Source organism: Tasmannia lanceolata, unplaced genomic scaffold (genome assembly GCF_043159265.1).
Source record: "Tasmannia lanceolata isolate RefF3 unplaced genomic scaffold, GAP_Taslan_0.1 ptg000044l, whole genome shotgun sequence".
Lineage (NCBI taxonomy): Eukaryota > Viridiplantae > Streptophyta > Magnoliopsida > Canellales > Winteraceae > Tasmannia > Tasmannia lanceolata.
In genome coordinates this window covers 17012966-17022616 of record NW_027518721.1, presented here as the reverse complement: position 1 = coordinate 17022616, position 9651 = coordinate 17012966, and positions in this window count along the sequence as shown.

Sequence of the window (9651 nt, the reverse complement as noted above, 5' to 3'; positions counted from 1 at the left end):
TTAACTCCAAAGAAGTTTGGGTAAAAATCATGTGAAATGGGAACAATCCTCAGGATTTGTCTACCTAAGCATGCATTTCCTGAGGATAAAATAATAAGCACACATAAAATAAAATGAAAGATGTGGCACCTAAGCATAGCTAGGTTATGAGTGACATGCCTAATGGGTGTCTAAGTTCTGATGTGCAAACACATGCAAGCTATAGCTAAAAGGTATAGGATCAGTACTAGAAAATAAGAAAAACACATCAAAACACACAATAACAATACAACAAATCCTAAGACTCTAAATTATTAGCCCGAGTCCTCGGATGGTCTGGTATTCATCCAAAGAAGCCTACGTATCCCCGCCTCCACGAGAATCAAGGCAACGTAGTTCTTCGTACCTATTCTAAGCTAGGATGCCTAAGACACCTAGACCTCTATCCTAGACTCGATCTAAAAGACCGGACTAATTATTAAAGCTTCTTGAACGATTATTTAAATTCCAGTGAATTGTAGATTTTAGGACACCCTATATGTCCTAGCTAAATGCAGGTTAGCCCTAAGCTAATGCAGGTGGTTCCTACAACCTATGTGTAGCTAGGCTGTGTGTCCTAAGGAAAACCAAGGGATCGCTAACGTATCCAAGACCTAGTCATCAGTCGGCGATGTGAATCGCCAACTGACCGGACGGAGGCGCTCCTATAACTCTAGGACAGACCCCTAACTCTAAAACAAGCACACAGCAAACAAACAATCAAACAACCTATCAAAAGAAAAACCCTAACTCTAAAACTATCTATCTAGGAGAAACTCCTAACTTTAGAGGAAGATCTTTTGAAAACAAGATTTTAAAGGTTTTTGAAGAAGGTTTAAAACATTTATTTACAAAAAAGTTTGGCTGGACTTGGGATGTAAATCCCAAGCTGCACTACGTACCTCGGAAGAGGATCAAGCCAACGTAGTTCGAAACGAACTCTCAAACTACGCTTCTAAAAGAAACACTCACACTTCAGATTTTTTAAGGTTTTTTATATTTTCAAATGTTTTGATGTTTTTTAAATTTCTAATATTTTTGAGTTTTCAAATTTCTAATGTTTTTTGGATTTTAAAGCTTTTCCAATGCTCTGAATCTTTAAATGTTTTCGATCTTAAAGGGAACACGCAAAAACAACCATAAACTAGGGCAAAGCCCTAAATCCAAAAGGGGAAATCCCGAATAAGCAACTAACGCCTCAAAGAGACGAACCACAACAAGAAAGATAGCGTCCCAAGAAGAGAGAAAACGATCCAAGATCCCAAGCAAGCAAAGCTCTAATAAGACTGAGTTAGTCTCTAATAAGAGCGACGTAATCAACAACTCTAAAGGAGAAACTCCGAACTAACAACACTAAAGGGGGGAAACAAATGAGTCAGAGACTCTCTAATAACACTACCGAGTTAAAGACTCAACTCTAAAAGAGGAGGCCACTCTAACATGAGGCTAGGTAAGCCTCCTAAAGGGGAAACTCTCTACATGAGACAAGGCTTGTCTCCGAGACGTAAATGACGTAAAAAGGAATAAGAGACTCTGTGCACATTTGGCAAAGGCAAAACACCCAGCCGGGCCGGACAGCTACCTAGCCCTAGGGTGCAACAAATGTGCAACCCAATACCCATAAGGGTAGGGGTATGAAGCCAAGCCGAGTAGGATGTTCTCCCAAAACCAAACGGCGCACAAAGAGGAGGTTTAGCAAGAGAATGAGACCGGGCGGGTCTAAAAGGAATAAGAGACCTTGTGCATATTTAGCAAAGGTGAAACACCCAGCCGGGCCGGACAGCTACCTAGCCGTAGGGTGCAACAAATGTGCAACCCAATACCCATAAGGGTAGGGGTATGCTGCCAAGCCGAGTAGGGTGTTCTCCCAAAACCAAACGACACACAAAGAGGAGGTTAAGCAAGAGAATGAGACTGGACAAGTCTCCTATATACAAAGGAGGGGTATGCTACTCGGACTGAGCAAGTCCCCTAAGGATGGGCTTGGGCTAGCGCCTTCATCGCCCTCGCAATGAGAGGGGATTCTAGTATCTAAAGAAATTTAACAGAAATCTATAAGACTGTGTTAGTCTATCAAAGAGAGAAGAAAAAGATGATCGCAAACCCATTCTATTCTTATAAAAATAAAACAAGTGTTAAGCAAATAAGAATTTTCAATTAAAAAAATACACAACCTATAGCAATCATAAAATGATAAACAACATAAATTAGTCCAGACCAGCCGCTGGATAACCTAATAAAGCAAAAAAAACAATATCAAACACTTCTATGCCCAACCACAACCACCAATACGGGGACTCCAATGAAATCAGATGATGCCAAAGTAATCATCTGATTTCCTACACGTATAATATTTCTACAAACCGCCTTGAAATCAGACGATATTCGTGTCAAGGACATCGAATAGTGCAAATCATCTGATTTCCTTCTTCAATTAAACAATTTATAAAATTAATTAGCCCAGACCAGCCGCTGGGTAGCCTAATGAAATAAAAGAAAGTATGATAAGGTTTCAAGATAGTCTCACCTGAATAATCCATTCATCATCGTCTTCAAAACCTGACTCAAAGGCTTAGTATAAAAGACAAGCATTAAATCTTCAATATATTCCAATGTATTCAATGATATTTCCAATATATACAAATTTTAGTGCATAACAACTTGTGCAGATTCAAATGTAAACTAGGGGTAGATTTGTGCAAATTTTGGTATCAAACAGTGCTGACATGTGCCGAACAGGGAAGTTGATATGTGAACTGATTTTAATGCCAAACAGGGAGTTGATATATCAAGAAGAATACAAGGGCTGTTTGTATCAAAGGGGTGTGAGGGCTATTCAACATGGTAGGATTAATGTCAGTTAACACAAGCATGGAAAATCATTCTATATGTTGACCCAAACCCAAACTACTATACCGAATGAGATTTAAACATCAGATCCCACACATATTAGACTATAAACATGATAAATTCAACTAGAAATTTAATCTGAGTCTAAATCCTAGTACTCAAAATGAGCTGAAATCTGAGAAATCCAAATCCACAATTAAAATCCAATTCTAAATCTCACATCCATATGAGCTGCCAATGCAAATGTGACAAGCTGAATTCTAACACACCAAACATGAGCTGAAATACATGAGAGAATATAACAATGGGATGTTACAGATTTTACCTGAGTGGCGCAGATTTACCTTGCTGACAATGAAGATCGGAATTGCGAGATGGCAGAAGTAATGCTCGACGAAGATGAGTGTCACCGACAAGATTTTCGAGAAGGAGACCCGAACCTCTCTGTCTGTGGATCTCCCTATTTCTGAGTGCTCAGCTCTCTTCCCGGAGTTGTGGCTGGAGAAGAAGGAGTTGCCGGATCTCGGATCTGCAGAGGTGATCAAATGTAGATGATCGGAGAGAGATATAGTTGCTGGATTCCGGCATGAATCGCCGGAGAAGATGGAAGAGGTGGAGGACGCGGCTGCCGGAAAAGGATCGGATCCGATCGGATTTGATGATCGGAGAGAGATATAGTTGCTGGATTCCGGCATGAATCGCCGGAGAAGATGGAAGAGGTGGAGGACGCGGCTGCCGGAAAAGGATCGGATCCGATCGGATTTGATGATCGGAGAGAGATATAGTTGCTGGATTCCGGCATGAATCGCCGGAGAAGATGGAAGAGGTGGAGGACGCGGCTGCCGGAAAAGGATCGGATCCGATCGGAAAATCCGATCGGAGAAAGATCGGATCCGATCGGAAAGATCGGATCCGATCGGAAAATCTGATCGGAGAAGATGAAGGCGAAAGGAGAAACCCGATTCCCTCTCTTTCTCTCTCAGTGCTTCTCTGCAAATCCTCTTTTCCCTCTCACTTCTCAGATCTGAAATTTCAGATCTGAGATTTCTCCTTGGCGCAGCGATGATCTGTTGAAGCCTTGAGGTGGGAGAGATGGAGTTGGCCGAAGGGAGGGTTGACCGGAGATGGTGAAGAATTTGGGAAGAGGAAGAAAATAAGGCCGATCGGAGTTGCAGAGATGGGTTTCGGCTGGGGGAAGAGATCAAGAAGAAGAAGAAGAAGAAGAAGCCGGAGATGGGGATAGTGATCGGAGGTGGCACGGCTGTTTGGTGGTGGATGGGGTAGATGGAGGTGGGTAGTGAGATAGGTGGTAGTGGTGGTGGAAGTCGGTTGGCCTCTCCCCTCCCCCTTTTCCTTTTTTTTTCTTCTGCTCTTTTTTTCTCCCTCTCTGGTTTTTCCCTTGCTGTTTTCCCACCCGTTTTTTTTTTCTTTTTCGTTTTTTCTTTTTTTTTTCTGCGAGAGAGAGAGATCAGAAGACCCATGATGACGAGTCATCATGAGGGGAGAAAATGAGAGTCTTTTGTCCCCCTCTTGTCCCCCCTAATTCCCTTAAATTTTGCAAAAAAAATAAATAAAAAAATAAAAAACAATTTTCAAATGCCATCGGATGCCATACGAAAACCAAAACTACTCATTACGCCCATTTTTAAAACCAAGGAAAATGATGACTGTCCTTATTCTCTCCGTGAATATAGCGGATCCCACATCAGCGGACCCCACAACAGCGGGCCCCACACAAATGGGTCCCACATCAGCGGGCCCCACACAAGCGGGTCCCACACAAACGGGTCCCACACCAGCGGGCCCCACACAAACGGGCCCCACACAAGCGGGCCCCACATTCATTCATTTTCCGCCTGACCTCGGGATTTCATTCGAATACGCGGGTTTAGGGCCCTGTCAAAATGGGGTATTTACACTTAGCTCGTTCACTAGGCAAACGTGGTCGGATCTTGACAAAATTTCACAGGGACCTTGGTGGGACCCTAAGCTAGCTCAGGGTGCAATTTGGGACCCCAACTCACTGATTTGACGAGACTCGCACAGACAACGCAAACTTGGGTCTGGTCAAAATGGGGTGTCTACAGATGCCCCTCTTTGGCAGAGCGTGTGTAACACGCGAATGGCAAAGCTGAACAGACAACGCATTTTGATCGACCCGAAAACAAAAGAAATTTTTTTGGGATTTTTCGGTTCTAAGAACGATACTTACAAGGATAAAATGGATTTTGGTTTTGAAATTCAACACTCAACATGACTTATGAGTAATTTGGTAAAAGGCGGGACACATAACTCGGCAATCAAAACATAAGAGAAACTCTCACCATACATAACATAGTAACATACCAAAGAAACAAACGCAGGCATACCTAAATCCACACGTGGGTGGCGGCGGTATACTGCAGAACAACGAATCATGTAAAACATGACCCAGGCTTTCATTACGAACAACAAAAATAACAAGATAGAGTTGCGGTCCAACTTTTTACCAAACTAGACAAGAAAGAACAACAGTTGAATGAAAATTTTGATTAAGGGTCCATGGTGATAAGCCACGAAGAGCCTTGAAAGCGGGAATCAAGGGTCCACGGTGATAAACCGTGAAGAGCCAAGAAAGAAGGAATCAAGGGTCCACGGTAATAAGCCGTGAAGAGCCAAGAAAGAAGGAATCAAGGGTCCATGGTAATAAGCCATGAAGAGCCAAGGAAGCAAGGATCAAGGGTCCACGGTGATAAGCCGTGAAGAGCCAAGAAAGAAGGAATCAAGGGTCTATGGTAATAAGCCATGAAGAGCCAAGGAAGCAAGGATCAAGGGTCCACGGTGATAAACCGTGAAGAGCCAAGAAAGAAGGAATCAAGGGTCCATGGTAGTAAGCCATGAAGAGCCAAGGAAGCAAGGATCAAGGGTCCACGGTGATAAGCCGTGAAGAGCCAAGAAAGAAGGAATCAAGAGTCCATGGTAATAAGCCATGAAGAGCCAAGGAAGCAAGGATCAAGGGTCCACGGTGATAAGCCGTGAAGAGCCAAGAAAGAAGGAATCAAGGGTCCATGGTAATAAGCCATGAAGAGCCAAGGAAGCAAGGATCAAGGGTCCACGGTGATAAGCCGTGAAGAGCCAAGAAAGAAGGAATCAAGGGTCCATGGTATTAAGCCATGAAGAGCCAAGGAAGCAAGGATCAAGGGTCCACGGTGATAAGCCGTGAAGAGCCAAGAAAGAAGGAATCAAGAGTCCATGGTAATAAGCCATGAAGAGCCAAGGAAGCAAGGATCAAGGGTCCACGGTGATAAGCCGTGAAGAGCCAAGAAAGAAGGAATCAAGGGTCCATGGTAATAAGCCATGAAGAGCCAAGGAAGCAAGGATCAAGGGTCCACGGTGATAAGCCGTGAAGAGCCAAGAAAGAAGGAATCAAGGGTCCATGGTATTAAGCCATGAAGAGCCAAGGAAGCAAGAATCAATGGTCCACGGTGATAAGCCGTGAAGAGCCAAGAAAGAAGGGATCAAGGGTCCATGGTATTAAGCCATGAAGAGCCAAGGAAGCAATGATTAAGGAAAGGATCAATGACATGTAAAAGATATGAATGGAATGACTATGAATAGTGGGTCCATGATATATCTGAGAGGACACATCACGAAGAGCCACTCAGGGAGCAAGGGTTCATGGTGTACCTGACTGGTAGACCATGAAGAGCCAAGGATGAACAAGGATAATGACAAGCAATGGAGATGAATAGAATGAGTATGGATAGTGGGTCCGTGATATAACTCGAAAGTCAGATCACGAAGAGCCACTCGGGAAGCAAGGGTCCATGGTATTCCTAAATGGTAGACCACGAAGAGCCTTGAATGAATATAGAGGACTAATTTATTGAATGGAGAATTGATTTTTGGATTTTTTTAGATTTTTCTGGAATTAGCTTTCTCTTGCCAAGAAAATTGGGAGTATGAGTTCCTTGCTGAGGATCAGACTTAAGTACTTGACGGGGCTTTCAGGTGTTTACCCTTCTTTAACAAGTGAAAAGCATTCTGCTGAGGTTTGAAGGTTGCGGGAGCAAATTCTAAACTCCGGTGGGGAAATTGATTTTCTTTGGGAATTGACTCTTTTAAGAAAGAGGGCTCATTTGAAGAGCTCGGAGATTTGGCTCAAGACGTGCTCGCATCTCTCTTACTTCAACTTGTTGTAAATACTGGCACTGATTGCCTTTGTATGCTTGATATCTTTTATGACGTAAGTCATAAAAGATGCCCCTAGTGTATTGTACTTCCATGACAAGAGTCTCAAGGAAAGTAGAACAAGGATAAATAAAGAAATTTTGGATTTGCATAGGTTCTTTCTTTGGAATAAAGATGGGAAAATGGCTAAGCTCAAAGACTTCTCCTTTCATTGACCACTATTTGAGGTTCGCTCTTTCCACCACCCACTGCTTGAAACTTGAAATATCCAACCTGTCCGAACAGGATACCTAAACCAGGATCTTTCATTTTGGAAGGTATACACTCCTTCCTTTCAGTGCCGGACAACTTAGACCTTGAAAGAAAACAAATATAAATGAAGGACAGACTCCCAAGGACTCTATCAAAGAAGATGTACATTATTCAAAGAACTCAACTCACTTTTGATTCACCTTTAGATAAAATGGGTTATTTTTTAAATGGTAAGGTCAGCCACTCTTAGAGTAATCTCGAAAACCAAGTCAAAAGGCTCTAATTTCCTCCATCGGGATTTCCGTCATGGTTATTAACCCCTTCGGATTGCTCAGTCTTAATGCCCCTAGTTTAAAAAAAGATATCAAAGCAAGTCTTGTCGACACTACTCGGATTCCAGGATCCTGCCCTGTTTGAGAATGCTTCTCCGTCTCCTTGATTTCTCTCTTCAAAAGAAGTCACAACTTTTGCCTTCTAAGTTTTCAGTCTAAAAGACCACTTGTATCAACTTTCGCTTGCACTAGAAGGACTTTCTAGGAAGGCTTGGGATAAAAAAGGTGGGATATTTAAAGTTCAAATGATTTGGACCGAACCTGGTCTAGCCAGACTACCTACGTACCCCAAAAATGGAGGATCAGATCCGCGTAGTTCGCTTTGGGGTTTTTCAAAGAATGGTTTAGCATTTAGCTTCAAAATTTGAAAGGAATTTTATCCCAAGGTTTGACCGAACCTGAATAAATCAAGTTGCCTACGTACCCCTGAAGAGTTGGGGATCAGGTCCGACGTAGTTCGGGTGCATAAATGCCCCGGGTTTATAATATGGTTAGAAAAAATATGGTTTGATTTGACTTTTTGGCCCAAAGGGTTTACAAATGGATTTTAAAACATTAGGATTTTGGCTATAAAAGTTCAGACGTTCAAGGATGGCCTCCTGGCGTATTTGATGTACAAGCTCTTTTGCTTAAGGGTCAAAGACTATGAAAATTTTTTCGAAGAGTCTGACGGCATGTCAGGCAAAGCTACAACCACTGCGCTCCACTCTCATCTCGAAGATCTTAAATTTATGCTCAAGGTTCCACAACTCCTTGTCTCTCTTTTTTTTTTTTTTTTTTTTTTTTTTTTTTTTTTTTTTAGGACTCAAATTTATCATACTTCCTTGCTAGAAACTCTTCTCTCAATATTTCATCAGCTCCAAAAGATGTCTGATGTTTCGCTCTTTAAAATCTTCACTTTTCAACTGGATGTCTAAAGCCAATGAAATCTTGCTTTGAGCAACGATAGGGCATTCCCCTGGTTTATCCTTATAGGATCAAGCAAGACTACCTTAAACCCCCCCTAAACAGGTTTATCAATTCTTTGCGCTCATCGGGAGATAAAGTTTTGCCATTCCATCTTTCTCGAGTTTTTGGATTTCGATACCACTATCAATGGCTTCGATTTCTTCTTCAAGTGGCTATGCTCGACGCTCTTCCTCTCGTTTGACCTTTTGAGATCTCGAGGGGAATTTCATCTGCAATTTCATCCAAGAGGGTGTCTTTAGTTATTTAAACATTAGATCTAAGAGTGAATCATAGAACATCAAAGATTTTAAACCAACAACTTTTTTTGAATTGAAGACTCTTTTGAATTGAAAACTCTTTAGTTCATCAGTAACTCTTTTTTTTTTCGACACGCCTCAATGGGCTTTACATTGAACTTGACAAAGGATGGAAACAACAGACTATGAATGAACACGACTGACAAACATGACAAACTTTTTTTTTTTTTGACATTAACATAGTAAGACTTACCAACTCTAAGAGAAGAAAGTTGGTACAAACTTAATGAAAGACAAACCTTAACAACACATGACATTTTTTTTTTCGATACAGATGAACTGGCACTGAAAATATGAGTAGTACACCTTCTTCCATGATGTCAATGACTTGGGGTTCAACCCAGATATATGTCCTGTTGACTTGATTAGGTGAAATGAAAGGAGACTGGTTCAACAAATGGGTGAGGTCAATTAGGTCAGACTCATGTCATGGAATTGACAGACACTGACTTTAGTATGAGGCAATCTTATGGAAATGTTATACACAAGTTGAAACAAGAGATAATACAAACACATCTCTCCCTTGAATAAAACTAACAGCAGAACTGTAAGAAGGATCATGGTAGGGTAAGCACATGACTTATCAATAATCCTAAAGGATAGCGATCATACTGAAAATGAGTTGAGTAAAATCCGGCAGCATGACGTCCCTAAAAGGATCGTGGTAGAGTAAAGTCATGGCTTATCGATAACTCTGAAAAGATAGCGATCACGCTCAAGGTGTTTATACAAAATTCGGCAGCATGACGGCTATATAGGGTGAT